The following is an 18,103-nucleotide window of genomic DNA, read 5'->3' on the forward strand; positions in this document are numbered from 1 at the left end:
GGGGGGGGGGAGTAAGTGAGGTTATCTTTTAGATTGTTTTACTTTAAATATTTTTGCAATACTTTTTAATATAGAGAGGTATTATTTTTCAAAGCTAGATCCAAATTTTGTCCTGATTAGGTATGGTCAGAAGCCGTACACTACAGAAATACAGCAGACACCATGAGGTAGCCAGAAAGTTGAGACATCAAACTAGCTAATTTCAATATAACTACGTCTTTAGCATAAGTTTTAAAGTAGTCAGAGAAAGTTATTGAGTGCCTGAGTACAAAAATGTATTTTGTTCTTCCATAAGAATTTTGCACAGAACTTTTTTGTCTTTAGGAAAGTGAGGTATAGTGATTGGAGACCAGCCTACGACCTGTCAGAGGCATTCATAAATCTTACCTATGAATTTCAAAAATGAAATAAATGGAATCTTTGTGTCATTTTTCTTGCCATAAAGAGTCCTAAGGAAAGAAACAGTCATGGCAAATGTCTCCTGTGTGTGGTTCAGACTCTGCAAGCAGAGATTCTTGGAAATCTTTGGCTGAAAAAAAGGTCATCCAAAATGGCTTGCCGAGTAAAAATTTTGGTTAAAAAATGTCCTGACAAATATTGATCTAATCCACAAAAGACTCTTGAGTGAACTCTGGACTCCTCACAGTTCTGCTGTCTTGGCTAGCAAGGTGTGCTAGTCCCAAGGCAGATGTACTTGGCAGATATCCTCCAAGATTTGAAGTAAGGGCCTTTTCATCCCTCGGCTGCTCATGAAATTAATAATCCTGCCAACTTTGAAGCCAAATCAAATAACAAAGTATTCAGAAAACTAGAAATCCTTCTTTTTTTAGCCAACTTCTCTGCATGTGTATGTCTTTTAAACTAGAACTCCACAGAACACCTCTGGCTTTATGTTTCCTGGCCACATGCAGGCCTGTCATTTTCTAGATGGACTTCTCTTAGAAAAAGGGACAGCAAATCCTATTTAGCCTTGGAGGGCAGGCCATCTCTCCCAGGCAGACATATGAGAAGTTGGGCATTTGTTACAGGTCTGCTCCTCAACCCTCTGGACAGCCAAGCAGGCACATGGTTCACATGGGTGTTCAGCCCTTCTGAGATGCCCTCAGGAATTCTGTTTGGCTGCTGCAGCCTGGGTCAGATGTAGGTCCTGTGTTGTTGCTGCCAGGCCCTTAGTGGCTGTCTTGGATACCCTCACACACCTGAAAAGGCCTCAAATTGTATAATGCTTGAGGAACTGCATCCCACCCAGCAGGCTGATGTGATTTTGTGCAGACAGATACTCGCTCACCTCATCCACACACTGAAATAACCTGACATGATCTAGACTAATCCAAAAGTCACATCATCATATTAGCACAACACTGAGCTTAAACTCATCAACCCAGACTCACAGATAACATCTGTTTGCAAAAGACCATGTAAATGTAACTTCTCCCAGAGAAGACATCCAACAGAGTCCTTGAAATTCTAGCTTCCAGACACAATAATCACTTCATCATTCCTCTCCCCACTTGCTGGCTCCTCTCAGGCAAATATGCTTTATTTTACCAGCCCAAAGCATTCCTAGAGATAGTAACCAATGAAGGGATCCTGCATAACATCAGTCCTGTGGGCAATATTCTTAATTCCTTTTCCCAGCCCTTAAATTCTCTAAGAAGGAGAATATAGCACTGGGTGTGCAGCAGAAAGAATGACAGCTCGGTCCCAGCAGCTGGTCTGAGCATTCTGGTGACTCCTTGCCACAGAAGGCAAGTTTCAGTGAGAAATAAGTGCAGGGCAATTTCTTCGATCTGACTAATTTGAGAGAGGTCAGGATTCCTGACCCAGTAGCTGTTTCCTAGACTGCCAAGGACCACTCCCTTGAAAGACCACATGCTGTTCCAAGAAGCAGGGAAGGGGAGAAGCAGGAGGAGTGCTTTACCACAGTCAGTTCTTGCCCTACAGACATTGTACTCAAGCTTCTCAGTTTCCCTCATTAGTGCTCAGATCACTGTTCTGTTGGACTCTCCTGCTGTAATTCACCATAAGATGCACAGGTGGGACAGTTATTTACTTTTAAGACCTTGAGGTATTGAAACCTGCCCACAACATCTTACCAAGCAACTTACAGCTTCCTGCACCGCTGTCCTCTTTGTACACCAGTTGCACAACATTCCCAGTGTGAGCTATCATCAACTTGAGGGTTTCACAGAAGCTGAAAGACACAGGGTGGGGAAGCAGAATTTTTTAGGAAGCTGTAGGGAAGAGGGGGAATGACAACAGAAATATCCATCCACCTGAGATACACACACACAAGTCTGTGAAACATCTGCGTATTGCACGCCACAGGTTACATCACTTAACAATGTTTTTTCTTTTTAAATGTTCGTTTCAAGCTCTTCCACAAAAGAAATCAATTACTAATGACATACAGCCCTACTTTTCTTCCTGAACCTATAATTGCTTCCAATTTTAAGCTAAAATTAGTCATTCATGCTATCCAAATGAGCATAGTTTAGTGCTGATGTACGTAAGCGATGCTTTAGATTGTTGAACATAGCTGATCTTTGACAGCTTCTTCTTATAAATAACAGTTTCCTCTTTACACTGAGAACTTTTCAGAGGCGACAGATGTTTGAAAGATGGGACTGAATTAGCTGAATAGCCTGTAAAACCCACCAACCTGAGATTTGCAAATATGAAAGCTCAGAATTCTTACAAAGACAGCTTGCAGAAAGCATAAATCACATCTGCATAAATGCCTCTCTTTCAGCCTACATCCTTTGCACGTCACATTGTCAGCATTTAACACATAATAAATAATAAACAACTTAATAGTTAACAGTGCTGACACAGGCTGCGTTGCAGAGAGGAGGACACTGGGAATCCATTAAATGAAGTAAAAAGCAATAACAATGGTAATGGTAATGGTGATGGTAATATCACAAAACCTTTTGTTTGTTCCACAAGATAGAAAACACACTGCAGGAAAGCAGAGAGCTCTGTCAGACACAAACCTGTCCTCCATCAGTTCATGAGCATATGCTGAACAAGGGATGCTGGGGAGGCAAGGCTTTATTACTTCCTAACTTTAAAAAAAAATTTAATTTGTCCCTGTGGCAAAGCATGAAGTTGACATTTCATTGCAATTTTAACATCATTTGTACCTTGCTCCTTGTTGAAGGAAAATGAGCATGTTCCAGGAGCACTTCAAATGACATGACTTGTATTTGTCACGCAGGTAAGCTGTTCTCTCAGCAGGCACAGCAGAGAGTCTCCTAGTGATAAGCAATTTGGTTTTATTTACATATAAACATATGCAAGTACATGTGCATGCATGAGGAGGCACAACCAAAGAAACACGTTTGACACTTGTGGAGGGGAAGATGAGTTTCATAGTGGTGCCTTTGTTTTGGTGGGAAGGAGAGGGATGCAAACCACAGCTTCATATCAACCCCCACATCTTCTTTGTGCCCTCCTGTTAGGATCACAATTTTCTTCATCTAATGGGCCATACAGTTGTTTTTCACCTGTTAAGCCCCTTCAGAGTCCTTACAATACCTGGTATACAAGTTATAATTCAGAAGTGTGGAAGCAGAATTTCACTCACAGAGAATTTGCTTCTCAAAATCCCATTTTCAGCATTACTTATATCAGTAAATAAATCAGACAGTTTCAATCACATTATTATTCCATAAACATCACTCTTTGATTAGCTCTTCTCTTTGGAAAATTTATACACCAGTCCCAAACTAAATGTACTTTGTCTGTTCAAGTGATGTTCTGTATTCTGTGCTTCTTAAAGAAAATGGCTTCAGATTAGTAAAAATTGCAATGACTGTTTTATTACGCACTCAGTCAGCAGCCCAGCAAACGTTTTACAAAAGTCTCCCACAAGAAATAAGATAAATAGCACCATCCCCCTGCTTCCTAAGGTAGAAGGCAGAAACAAATTACCCAGCTAGCACACAAAGTATACAGAATATATTACAAAAAAAAATATGCATTATTAGCTCTAAATTTATATACCAATTAAGTTGTCCATCTCTTTGAAATCAGATGTATTACCTTACTACTCTCAGGCTTGTGAATAGCATTTGTGAGCATTGAAAGGCATGGGTACTGGGAAAGTTTTCATTTTTCACACTGTCATTACAGGAGCAAGGTTTCAAAGGCAGAAACAATCCAAGAGCTTCACATGAGTCGTGCAGGTCCAGCCACACAGCTGCATCAATCACCACCTCTTTGCGAGCATTCATCTGCTCCCCGTTCATGGTCCCTCAAGTTACAAAGCAAAGTCTTGAATGAGTGCCCTGGATGGGTGACTGGAGAGAGGCTGCTGTAAGGAAATCGAGGGAGGAGACCTTAAAACCCCCTCTAATTCACTCCATCCTCCTTGTGCGGCCCCAGCTGTGAGCCCGCACCTAACCCATGCCGAAGCATGGTTAAAACCCTCCTCTTGTTCTGATGATCTTTATGAATTTTGTTGATTTGGACAGAAAGATACTTCTGGTTTCTCCTTTTTTCCTGCATAGACCTAGCAGACTATGTGTTTCTTCAAGCTGGATCTGTCCCTTCTTCTACAACTATGAAGCACAAAGCATTTCTGAGAATTTCCACTAAGAAAAAATCATGCAGTGCAAATAAGGCAAAAGCAGCAATCACAGAAATTGTCTAACACTTCTCTTGACCAACTCCCTCTGTATTATTACAGTGGGATTACAGCAATGAATAAGTTGCAGAAGCAGGAGAGCAACCTTTCAGATCCAACAGACTCAGCTGGATATGGAAAATAAAATATACAAGCATCCACTCAGAAAAAAATGTCAACAATAGACATGCAAAAAAAACCCAAAAAAGGATTCAATGAAAAAAGTCCTCCCATGTATCCTGGGACTCATCATGTTCCAGAAGATTTTGCTGGCTATATTCAAGAGGTCAGAGAATGCAATGTTTCGGGATTCCTGGTGCAGTAATGACTAATGGTAGATTTCAAGGACACATAAAAGGAATTAAAAGGTAGCCGACTACTTTAGCTTGAAGGTGCCCCAGTACCCTACTCTGTATCAGACCATTCATTTCACAAAATGGAAATAATCACAACCATCTTTTTCAGGTCACTCTATAATTTGTTCTCTTTCAGAGATTTTATAGTTGCTAATCTACCTAGGGACTCAGGTGGAAAGGCAGTACATAATAACGTGATTAAAGATCATGTCAGCATGCAGATGCCCAGAAGTCAAAGTCTGAACTCTTTCTGTCACTGAACATACAAGTTTTAATATGATGTCTAGACCTTCACCTCCTGACAGACTGAAGACACCACCAAATCCTTGGGACAGAATGCTAGAATTCAAGTCCAAAAGAACAGATCCCATATAATCAATTAACAGACATGTCTGCCAGACTCTCACCACAGATGCAATCAGCAGCTGGGCATCCATTTGCAGGACCTGGATTTGCCTGTAGATCAAGATGTGTCAGAAAACAAAGCAGAAGCACAAATCAGTATAGTTATGACAGAATCACTGAATAGTTTTAGTTGAAAGGGACATTAAAGATCATCCTGTTCCACCCCTCCCCTCTCATGGACAGGGACACGTTTCACTAGACCAGGTTGCTCCAAGTCCTGTCCAGTCTTGTCTTGAGTTCTCCCAGGGATCGGGCATCCACAGCTTCTCTGGGAAACCCATGTCAGTGTCTCACCACCCACCCAGCGAAGAATTTCTTCCTTATATCTAATCTAAATACTTGGCACTCCTACAGTTTCATATTGGTGCCGGTACACAAATTTATTTATAAAATTTATAAATTTCACCAAATTTATATGGCAGAAGAAGAAACAGAGAAATACAGAAAGAGCAATTTATAGAACAGATCCTCCTCCTCATTTACAGATTAGCAAATTTTCTCCACTTAGCCACTATGTTCACACTTTGCATAATTAACCTATTTCATTAAAAGAAGGAGTATTTTTCTTATGCAAAATAGGAACCCAGGTGCTGTAAGTTACGAAGGTTTGCTCAGAAAATCCTATTTTCAAATCCTGCTCAGGTGCATTTCCTAAACTAAACCCAGTAATATTACTGATTGAAACAAAATGACAAGGTGGGAAGAGGAGTGAAAAATGCTCAGAAGCAAGGACAACACCAAATGAATAATGTTTAATCTGTCTTAATGCTACCAAGAAAATTAAGTTTAAGCTGCACATTTAATTAGTCTGCTAATGCTGTTTGATGGGCCTCCTCGTAATGCCAAGACCACTGGGATCTTCTGTGTGTCCCCAAGAAACCTGAGATTTTTCATTATGTCTGCATCTATGGCAGAGATATGACTTACTCATCCCTTCTCTCAGGCTTCAAGCCTGTCAGTATTTACTCATAATTCATGTGCCTTTTTCTTATGCGTTCACAGGAAGATGGCATGTGCTGTTGACAGAGAGTTTTCATGTTGTTGCAGCTGTCATTGTGAACACCTCACCTACTGCTGGGCCAGCCAAGCACTTTTAGGCTCCAAAAGGGTGGATGTGTTTACCAGGCCTAGCAGTGCTACTAGCAGAACTGCATATCCCTGGAGTCATAAAAATAATATCTGGGACAAGGGGTTCCTGGCAAGATGGGCAAAACACAGCTCAGAGGGTTATCAGCCTCTGTGTTAATAATACGAGGAAATCACTCCTGTTCGGGCTTTGGATTAGAACCACTAAAGAGTAGGTGGACGTAAAGACCACAAAGTTACTCTGTTTCATTGATTAGCTTAGAGAATTTGTTTGTTAGAGATTGGCTAAGGTCAGGAAGTCCAAAGGCTCCTTAAGACTCTGTTTGGTTAATGGATTTTGAACAGCATCACAACACTTTAACCTTTCCTCACAGAGCTGGAGGCCAAATGAAGCTCTCTAGCACTAATTATTGAGGGTCAGGTTTACTCCTAGCAGCAGGATTCACCAACCAGCAGGTCAAATGTCACGCTCCTGATTTAGAAAAAAAACCAAAACACAAAAAAGCCCCACCAAAAAAGCCACAAACAATAAGAACAACCACCCCCTCCACACACACACATTAAAAAAAAAACCAAAAACAAAAAAGACCCAAAAAAACAACAACAACAAAAAAATAAAAACAACAGCACAACCAAATGCTTAATACCAGTCTGATCATTCTGGGTCCATTGTACACTAGCTCCTGGGACATGGACTGGTCTGATAAGGAAACACACAGGAATATTCAGATAGATCTGTTTGCAGAACTGTCTCTTTTTCAAGTTCAGAACAGCAACAGAAAATAACAAGTTTATGTCCCATCCTCATGATACTGATTCTAGTCCAATCTCCAATAAAATGTTTTAATACAGCATAACAAAACCTGACAGCCTATATTTTGATCTGAATCAAGGAAGGCAGCTGGGGATTACATACACATTGAGACAAGTTAGTCTGACTACTCCTTCTCTGGTTTTTGACTAAGAATGGTGACTTTGAATTTCAGCTCAATGGCAATTTTTTTTCCTAATAGAGGGACACCTAATAATTAACAAGAGAAACCAGATATATAGAGTTCTCTTCCTTACATTAGGCAAAGACACACACCCATGTACTCTAAAGTAAAAATAAATACATGTCTGTGACCAGGCTTATCAATATGGACAAGATTCTTTTTACCAACTGCCTTGTATGCCTTCAGTATTTCAATATGCAATCTGCAACAACTACTTGCATCTCATACAGCACCTTTTGCTCTTTGGCACATCACATAAATACTCTTTGCATCCAGCAGCGGGAAATATTTTCAGTGCATGTGTTCTTGATTTATAAGTTTAATTAGAAACTTTTATGCTTTATACTGAAATACCCTGAGAACAGTTTGACTTGTCTGTGCATAAACAACAGCATTAGAATTCCAAACACATCTTCCCTGTATCTGCATGTTGATGCCCACAATTTCTTGTGCAACCCTCAAAGAGAGTATTGCAAGGCACACAAAAAAAGATTGGCATCACATCCTCTGTTCTTACCTTTCAATTCATGTAGATACTTCAGCACATGCCAAACATTATGAAAAGAAGAACTTCTCTGAAGGCAAGAGAAGAAGCATGTAAAAACTGTGCTAGGGCAGGACCTTACCACAGCTCTTACAGACCTTCACAGATGGCACTGACTCGTCCCCACAAATGTAATGCATTAACTTGCAAATAATCCTTCAATTTTAACAGTGTCAAGTAACAGCCACAGGTCTTGGTCCCGAGTGTTCAGCAATAAAAGTAACAACATGTAACACTTCTGGAATTATGCAAAACTGAGGTGGCATCATTAACTTTATCTTATAATTAAAGAAACCGAGGCACAAGGCTTGAGTGATATTCATCAGGAACAGGAAAGCCAGGCATGCAATTAACATTTTTGTGGCTGCTCACCCATTACGCAGAGTCCAGGGAACTACTAGGATCAAGCTATGTTTAAAGGTATGAAGAATGAACAAGATGATTCTGTGTTTTAAACTCCAGAATTAGGGCTTAGAGCAGCAAAATTGAGATTCTAGCTCTGTCACAGACTTACTAAGAGATACTGAGTGTTTCATTTGGTCCTGTCATATTTGAGCCCACTTGTTGTAAAACAAGATTAAATACATTTTCTTTCTCACAAATGTGGAACATCTCTCTGCCTCTTCAGTAGGTTTTTCCCCATACAGATTTGGTTTGGCAAAAATACTTTTTGCTGAAAAAAGACTGATCAAACATGTTCTGCCAGCCATAAACAGGGAAGGAACTTTCTCATTATCTGGGTTTATCAAAGTCTGAAAGGGTCTTGGTCTTTTCTGAGGCTCTGCTCAGTACTGTAGCAGAAACAAACTGTGATCCCAGTAGAGTACAGATTAATCTCATTCAGAGCATCACTGGAATGGAATGGACTCATTACCTTAAGAAACAAAATATTCTTTCTAAATACAGTCCTTTGTTTAGACACAGTAATGAGTCAGAAATGACAGTGGCAGAAATGATAAAGAAAGGACATCCCACAAATTATTTTGCACTCTGAGCTGAATGGTCAAGTGTGCAGAGAAGGTTAATCATGGGAATGAAGACAGCACTCCAGAACCCTCAAACTCTGGCAACAGGATTTCCACCTGCTTCATTTCACCAACTGCCTCAGTCATAATTGCACCACTGAATATTTGTGCCTTGAGAAGGGGCACCATTAACAACAAGGGCCCTTTAAATGCTCCTAAAGGACTGGACACTGGAGTACCTTGCAACTCCCCTGCTCCCTTTTAATGTAGAGAAACTCAGAGTAAAAGAGACTCAGCATAAGCGTTTCCTGGGCAGCTCTGGCTCTCTCTCCCACCACACACTGACATGGCAGCTCTTCCCAGATCCTCTGTGTCAGTGCTGTAGCAGAAGCAAATCCCTTTGCCTGTGAAAAAGAACAAAGGGCACTGACTGTGGCAGCATGTCAGCAGTGAAAGAGCACTGGGGAAGGGGAAAATCCAGATCTGAACTCTCCTCAAAGAGTCAGGACTCTGAGTTCAACATAATCCATGGTTTTACCATAAAACTTTGATAAGGTGGTTAATTATTGGCTGAGTAACCTCTTGCTATCCCTAAAATCAATTACCTCTCCTTCTGTATTGATTAAAACAACCCGTTGCTATTTTCTCACGATCTTGGCTGTCAACAGCACTGTTAGATGCTCTCTCTGTGAGCAGACTATTCTCCTTTGGCTTTTGTAAGTGCAACTCATAAGCAGAGGATCAGTCAGTAGGAAGTTTTCCTTTAGTTCTCTTTCTCCTCTCCACAGCCTCTGCTCATTGAAGTTATTGACTGACAGACCAAAGTGAAACTACCTTAACTTTGTGCACTTAGCACATGAGTAATCTGAAAGTTATAACATAGCATTTTCTCACATAAAAAAAATGCACCCTGATGCATTTCACCCTTAATTTGTAAATCAATTAATTAATTATTGAGCCAATAATCTCAGCTTCATAACAATAACTGGAGGGTGCCCACAGCAACAAAAGCATAGAGTAACGTTTTACTTCTCCAAAGTACTTCCCTGATACAACCTCCAAGGTCTTGTGTTTTGTTATTCTGTTTATAAATCTTTCACCAATCATCAGAACTGGGGCATGTAGTGCTGGGACTACCAACATTGTATCTGAACGATAATGGCCAGTTGCATCTCTACTGCCTGGATCAAATTGTATTCTAAAGGCTCTGACTTTAACAAACAATCTCCCTACTATCACCATTCAATATTTTATTGTCATCATGTCTGAGCCATCTGGAAATTTTTGTGTTCCCATGATGCCAGACGGTGTACAAGAATAATGGAAGTCCCAGATATCCTGCAATCCAAACAGATAGGGCAGACTCAGGCAGAAAGAAAGGGAGTGCTATTCTGCCTATTTCTCTAAATTGGGAGTTTAAGGCAGGAAAAGATGTTGTGGTCAGCTCTGACTTGCAGTGTTTTACTTAAGCTTCTTTCTCAAGGCTCAACTCTAAGACACTCCAGCCTTCATTAACAGCAGAGGAGACAGAGCAGATTTGAGGTCTGAAGATCAAGTGTTCTCCTTGACTCACAGCTTGGGTGTAGCACATGCAACAGGAGAACACTGGGCTGCTGCAACACACATCAGGACTTATTTACAAGGAGGGAGTGTACCAGCTCCAAGAATATGGATCAGGGATATTAAGAGGTTTTCTTGTACTGGCTCCGAGAAGAATACATTGGAGAGCTGGTTAAACATCTTCTTCACTAAGTTTTTGAGGTGAAAAGCATTTTGAGTTGAACAAATTCACAAATAACTTCTTTGGGAACATAGAAATTTAAGAGGTTTCAAAGAAAAACTAGCAGCACAGAAACTGAAATTCCCTTCTGTATCAGCTCTCAGAAAACACAAACAATCCTAACTCATCCTATATTTTGGCAGGATGAGAAAAAAAGACCTTTCCAAAGATGAGGTCCAGGAAAACATATAGTCCAGAAATACGTAAGGAAGCAGGAGTACTTGTGACACAAACATGCCAACTGTTGCACAGGCTACCAAATGGCAGGCAATATTTTGGGAACAACCCACTCCTCCACACCCCTACCACTTCTGAAAGCACAGGAAAAAAAGAAAGTGTGGAGGAACTCAAGGCAAATCAAGAAAAAACACTGTCAAAACCAAGAATAAGTTCTCTCATAGTCTCTACCATGTTGACCTTGAACACAGCAGACACAAGGACCTCCTGTAAGTCAGGCTCCGTGAATAAAGCCAGTCCTACCCTGATGCTAGGGAGGATTTTAAAAGAAGAAAAAGAAAATAGAAGAAACAAGTTTGAAGCATAAGACTGTCACCACAGCTCATTCTTGTATCACTTTTAAATTACTCTTAATCATCACAAACTCACAGAACTGTCCCTTCGAAGTGGTAGGTGTCACAGAGCTGAAGCTGGGGGGCATGTTGATGCAAACAAGCAGAGAAGCAGGCACATGTCTGGATTGCTTTAATTTTGTGGTTTTATGTCAAATGCTGAAATGTACTCTAATGCTCTTGCATATTTAATTTCCTTTGTTCTTTTCAAACGCTAACAAATGTGACTGCTCGCACTGCCAAGACACTGCAAATTAAAACAATATAGAGTCGAAATGTGACCTTGAACTATTGCTAGATCATTACACGAGGCACACCAGCAAGCATGTTCCTCTCCCAGTGCAGTCCCTTCTCATGGCATGTTATGTTATTCCAACACGAGTCTTGCAGCATAAATTCCATTGAAATCACGGTACAGTCCAAACTTCCCATTCATTGCAATGGGAGTTTGTCTAGTAAAAATAATTAGACCTGCAGGGAACTGTTCCAGAGTCTTGCCAACACCAGTGAACAACCCTCAAAGCTTACCAGTTTTAGCTCAGAAGTTCACTGATGTTCTCCCAGTAGGACTGCTCTTCATCATGAAAACTGAATGTACTGCTGATATTTTGTGTGATGAAGACCAAGGCCTAATGAAAGGCATTTAAATCTGTGCCAGCAAAGAGGAAATTCAGACTTCTGAAAAGCAAAGAGATGTCTGAGCAGCTGGAAATACTCAGTATGATCCTCCAGCTGAACACAACTGTGCTGGCAGACAGGAAGAAAACTCAGGAAGAAAGGCAGGGCTTGATCTTACACACCACCCCATGGACTACCCTCTTAAGGGCTTCCCCCTGCCAAAAAAAATAGGAGAGAAGACAGGAGGGAGAGATCAAGAACACCACATGAGAAAATACAGCCTAGAGCAAAGTCTCAGCATTATCCATGGTCCAAGACAAATGAAATACAGCAGTTTAACTACAGCAGGACATACGGCTGGTGTCCTTCACAAATCTTTCTAATGATGGAACCAGATTATTCAGCTATCTTCTGCACACAAAAATATGAAGAATAGGATACACGAGGAGAATGGTAAAGCTTCACCAATTAATCCACAAAGTAAATGCACTTACTTAAGGTATAACCACTAAAGGCAGAAAAGATTTCTGGTTTTCTGTCTGTCTGGCTACAGCTGACTTCAAATTGGAGAAGAGAGATCAGTCAGGATGAAGAACCAGTTTTTACAAGAGGAGACTAGCAAAATAGTTGGTGAAAGGGAGAAGATTCTCTCTACAAATCTATCTTGAGGATAAACACCAGAAGACAAAAGAACTATTTGACTTAATGACCAATACTGGCACCAGAACAAATGAATATAAATTGGCCATGAATACATTTAGGTTGGAAATTAAAAGAGGTTTCCTAATCACCACAGCAATTAGGGTCTGAAACAGCCTGTCAGTGAGAACAGCAGAGCAGAATAAGTTCAGCTGCTTTTAAGACAAAACTCAACACCTTCTGAAGAGTTTAGAGAGTGGTGCCTGGACTTGGGAACAGAGCTCTCAAGGCAGAGCACATCGGTCTATGGCTGTTCATGGTCATAGCAGTAGGTACTTTACATCCAACCTGCCCACAGACATGAGGTCTATTTTATTCTGCACAAGATTTTTAGCAGTGGCCTTGGTCCATACAGGTGTTTTTGTCACCAGAATCTCCCCAGCTGCAGCAAGAAGTGTGCATCCTGAGCACCTTTCAAGCCTGACACCTGCACAAGGAAGGGGGATTTCACCCACAGTCCTTACCCATGTATTTCACTCAATTCACTAACATTAAAAATCCAGTCATTGTCATCCTTCACAGCCTCCAACAGAGTCCAAACTGACTTTCCATGTGGTACAGGGTACTGCCTATCCAGCCCTTACAAACAGGGATCTCCATAACTGTATAGCATCTCATGGAATAGTGAGGGAATATCTCATCTGTCCGAGGTTGATAGTAGCTTTGCCATTGGCTGCAGCAGGACTGGGATTGAACCTGGCTGTGTCCTGCTGGCTTGTGCAGCCCAGAAATGGAGAAGTGACAGGTGGTAATTTGATTAAATGCACTGGTATGAGCTGAGCAGGAGCCAGGATAGCCAGAACAGAACCAACAGGAGGGAGCAGCTGGTGGCTACTGATGCTGCTTGGAGAGCACTCTGTCAAGTTAAAGACCACTATGGGACCACAACAGACAATTTGTTATCCTCGGCCAAATGTACCCAGGATTAGGCAATGGGGTGTGACTCCCTAGTATCCAGCCACATGACAAGAGATTTGTGTGGAGGAATTAGTGGGAGAAGTTCATCCTGGAAGGGGTTAGAATACAAAATCAGGTGGCTAACTGGCCTGTCTACTCCATGAAACAAAGCATTTGTCCATTATATTTTTTTTTATTTTCATTTTAAATGTCTTTATATAGGTAACATACTCCCCAATGGAAAGCCATTTAAATATCTCTCCTATGATACACAGAACAATTACCAGAGCAAACACATCTGCAGGTTTTGTTTTTTTATTGCAGGTTGAATTTGGATTTGTATTGTTTACTTGAAATTAAAAATGTTGGTTTTCAGTATACTATGGGAGACCACAGATTGCAGGTTAACCTGCCTAATTTAAAATAAACTGAAAGTCTGAATCACAACCAACCAATCCCTAATTAGTTAAGTGAGACAGATGGGTCAACCCAGCCATTCTTGCCAAGGCAGTGGAGGATTATCATTAGCTGTGGGAGGCTGGGAGGAGGAAACCACATAAAGTATGGAGTGTATCTCAACCAACAGCATGGAGGGGAAAACATCTCCATTGGAGGATCTGAAGATCAAAAGGCCCAAAAAGTCGGGTCCATTCTTAGTCTTTCTACCTAGAGGCATCAAAGGACAAAAACTACCAGCAAGGCTTGAACAGAATGCTCTGGGAAACCAGAAGCCAATGCTTCAGTTATCAGATATCCTTAGAGTGACTTTTCACAAGCTTACTCTTGACAGTGAAGCCAGATTCAAATGTTGCTACCACTTACCTCCATTTGAGGTGAGGTTGAGAAAGACAAGATTGCTTAGCCTAGACAAAAAAAAAAAGACTCAGGAGAAAGGAGAATCTTGTCAATGTGTATAAATATCGGTCAGGGAAGAATAGAGATGACTGATAAACCTCAATGGCGTCCAGTAAAGAGGCAACAGGCACAAAATTAAATACAAGAAACTCCCCAAAACCCAAGAATTAATTGCAAGGGGAGTTGAACGTGAGAACTGGTTGCACAGCATAGTTGTGGAGTCTCCATTCTTTAAGGTATTTAAACCTGACTGGATATAGCACTGAGAAAACTCCTCTAGCTGAAACAGCTCTGTGCCAGGGTCTTGAACACGGCAATTTCCAGAGGTCCCTTCCAGCTTCAATGATCCTTGATCCTCTTCCAGGAACCCCTGCTGTCTAGCTGTATAGCAGAGCTCTTTTGATTTGATTTTGAGTCATACTTGTTCATCTGTCCATTTTGCACTGTTGTCAAAATAGACCATCTAGACATGACTGAAGGAGTCTGTGAAACCTGTGTGATAAAAGCAGGAGGCAGGAATACACAGACAGCACTGAGGCTGGGTAAACAAGGAACACCTCTTAACACAGCTTTGTCAGTCAAGAGAGAGTCTCTGGGAAAGAAGACCCTCAGTGCTACATTTTCCAGGATGAGCTTTTGTAATCATCTCACTGCAATGTCAAAAGTACACAGAAAGGTTTGATACCCCACCTCTTCTTGATTTCAGCATGGGAACATCAGCGACTTGATGCCTCCCATTATGAGAGCCCTTCTGACTCTCATTAGCGTCCAAGAGCAATTAGAAACCTTGGGCAAATCTGGTCCTTCATCTCTCTCTACTTCAGCTGTTTCCCTCCCTGTAAAATCTGTGCCATCGCTTTGCCTACCCCAGCAACTTTAAAAGATGAGCCTATCCTTTTGCACTAGCCAGAACAGATGTAACATCCAGGAAATGGGTACGTAAAAAGCCTTTTTTCTCATTCCCTCTTCCTGAGCAAAAGAGTGTCTGACTGACTTCACTGGCTGACGACTCAGGAGAAGTTTGTTCATGAGTGCAGAAAGAACTTGCCAATGTTTCCTATTAAAAAACCCCGTGAGACCTGAATAATTAATAACCTACCAGTGAAAAATTGGCCCTAATTACCAAAGCAATCCCCCCAAAAAAATGTTAATTGCTTGGCCTATGTTCCTCCCTCAATGGAATGACTATATTGACAAACCTCATACAGCAAGAAAAATCTGGTGGCCACAAGATACACTTGTTACAAATGGATCAATAGCAATTATGAAGTTTTCTTGCATTTCTGAAACTGCTTCAGGCTTCAATCTATCTTAAGACAATATCATACATTTTTATCAAGGTACATTTTCTCCCTTTTTTGCTTCAGCTGAAGATGATTCGTATTTTGCAGGGCACAAAATAAACATGATGAAAATTTTTAAATGGTTTTAAACAAAGGAAGTCATTATCGAGCATTGGCAAAAGCATTCCGTTAAATTGCACTCGTGGTTGAAATTAATTTTCTGAAGCAAATTCTGAAAGAGGTAGAAGCCAACAATCAATAATCTCTTAATGAGGTGCAAGAAAAACATGTGTAGACATGACAGGTTTTGATGGCTAATGAGCTTCAGAGGAAGAACATTGTTCAGAGGAAAACTCTGAAAGGCACAGAAAATTGATTAATTGCCAGACCAAGATATTGCAGGAAGGCATTTGGAAATTCGGCAGCCCTCAGACCTCATATCATTTACACCTCCTATGCGACGTGTTAACTTTAGAAAACATTATAGCTGAAGGGTGTTGTTTTTCTCCCCCCTCTCCCTAATCACTAACTCATGATCAATCTGCTTACTGTGATTTGTTGCCTCAGAAACAAACTTACCTGGTAAAACTTTCCCATACTGTTTGCAGGGATGAATAACTGAATGCAAAAGACAAAAGCCATAGGGGGTCCTGTTTTTCTTTTGTGTTAATAGCTGTTCTTCTGGATGTAAGACATAACTAGGCTAACAGACATTTTGGTCTTCTGTCTCTTGTGCTCATAAGTGTCAGCAAAACAACATAAAAGAGTTCACATTTACCAAAAAAAAAAGATCAAAAGAGCATAACCTATTTTCCTGAGGTTAAACACCTTCTTTTAAGGTGCAGAACTAAGTTCCACTCTATTTCCTGTCAGCAACAAAGACACAGCTCACGTAGGTGGGAACACAGGATCCTGGCAGCAGGAACATGGAATCCCAGCCTGGGAGAATTGATGCCTTCTTCGCTTGTGCCTTGGTCTTGAGGAATCCCCTGAGGCCAGTAGGAAAGTCTGGAGCAAGGCTTACCTGCTGCAGAGGAAGATCAGTTTGGGGAACATTCAAACAAACTGGACAAAAAAGTCCTTGGGACTTAATGGGATGCATCCATGAATGTTGGGGCCAGTGTCACTATGAGGACACTCTCAATAATCGTGGGGAGATGGGAGTTTCCTGTAGACTGGGTGGAAGCAAATGTTGCTCCTGCTTTCTAGGAGAGCAAGGAAGAGGTTCCAGAGAACTGCAGGCCCATCAGCCTTCCCTGATCCCAGGAGCAAGTCCTCCTGGACACCATTTCCAAGTATATGAAGGACAAGAGGGTGATTTGGAGTAGTCAGCATGGATTTAAGGGTAAATCATGCCTGACCAACCTGATAGCCTTTTGCAATGAGATGACAGGCTTGATGGATGAGGGAAGAGCAGTGGATGTTGTTTATTTTGACTTCACTAAGGCTTTTGCCTTAACTTGTCTGCCATAACATCTTCCTGGACAAATTGATGAAGTACAGACTCGATAAACAGGCTGTGAGGTGGACAGAGAACTGCCTTGAGCTGCTGATCTCAAAGTGTCCTGAACTCCTGCCTTCTACTACCACCATCTCAAAAGGTTTCACTTTCACAAATGGCAGAGATTATATCCCAAGTGCCCCCCTTCCATTCCAACAAAGACATTAACACAGCCAACATGCATTTTGTTTTCCGAACCTGGGGGGTGACCACCTCAACCAGAATCAGGAGATAAGTAAGCTGCCTACTTTCTTGTTCTTATGTGGAGTAAAATATATTTCCACAGAATGTACAAGAATTATATTTCTACAATAAATAAACATACTTCATCAGGATCAAAAGACGCTCAAGGATCAAAACACACTCAAGGATCAAAACACACTGAGGCTTCACTAATTATATGGGCAAAATAAGGAAATACAAATATAGGTGAGAGAAAGAAAAAATGAAGATAATTTGTTAGCCCAAAATTTATGAGTTCAAAGTCAGCTGTAATCACCTGTAAACTCTTTGTCTGAATACTGACTGGATTGGGAGATCATAAGTGATCCCACTATCTTAGCTGTTGTCTTACTTGCAGTGCCCCTTTTTGTAAGCAATCTGTGCCTCAAGGTCTTTAATAAGGGGACAGATGGTTATTTCTACAGACGTGTCCTCTCATACATAAGGCAGAGACTAGAAGACAAATATCTCCTCACCAACAACCTAAGACATAATAAAGAGCTGAGGAGAAAAATTATCCTGTTTACATGGCCACTCAAATACTGACCACTCCTGTACAGCTCCTCTATGATTAACAGCAAGTTATAAATAGGGTAAACTCATCTGAGAACCTCATTTAATCCCAGAGACAAACAGCAGTTACCAGCACATCTAGACATTGATCCAGAAGTAAAATGCCCTTTGGGGGGTACAGGCAA

The 18,103-nt window shown here is 41.0% G+C and overlaps 1 long non-coding RNA gene across 1 annotated transcript in view; it reads right to left on the reverse strand.

The window, feature by feature from the left end:
* Positions 1-34: 34 nt before the first annotated feature.
* Positions 35-18,103, reverse strand: part of LOC108447821 — an 88,820-nt gene continuing 70,751 nt past the window's right edge. The window contains exons 4-5 of the long non-coding RNA XR_001863515.1: positions 3,147-5,442; positions 35-2,194 (exon numbers count right to left, since the gene is read on the reverse strand). This is a non-coding gene — a long non-coding RNA (uncharacterized LOC108447821). The remainder of the gene's footprint in view (positions 2,195-3,146; positions 5,443-18,103) is intronic.

Source organism: Corvus brachyrhynchos, unplaced genomic scaffold, assembly GCF_000691975.1.
Source record: "Corvus brachyrhynchos isolate BGI_N302 unplaced genomic scaffold, ASM69197v1 scaffold245, whole genome shotgun sequence".
NCBI lineage: Eukaryota > Metazoa > Chordata > Aves > Passeriformes > Corvidae > Corvus > Corvus brachyrhynchos.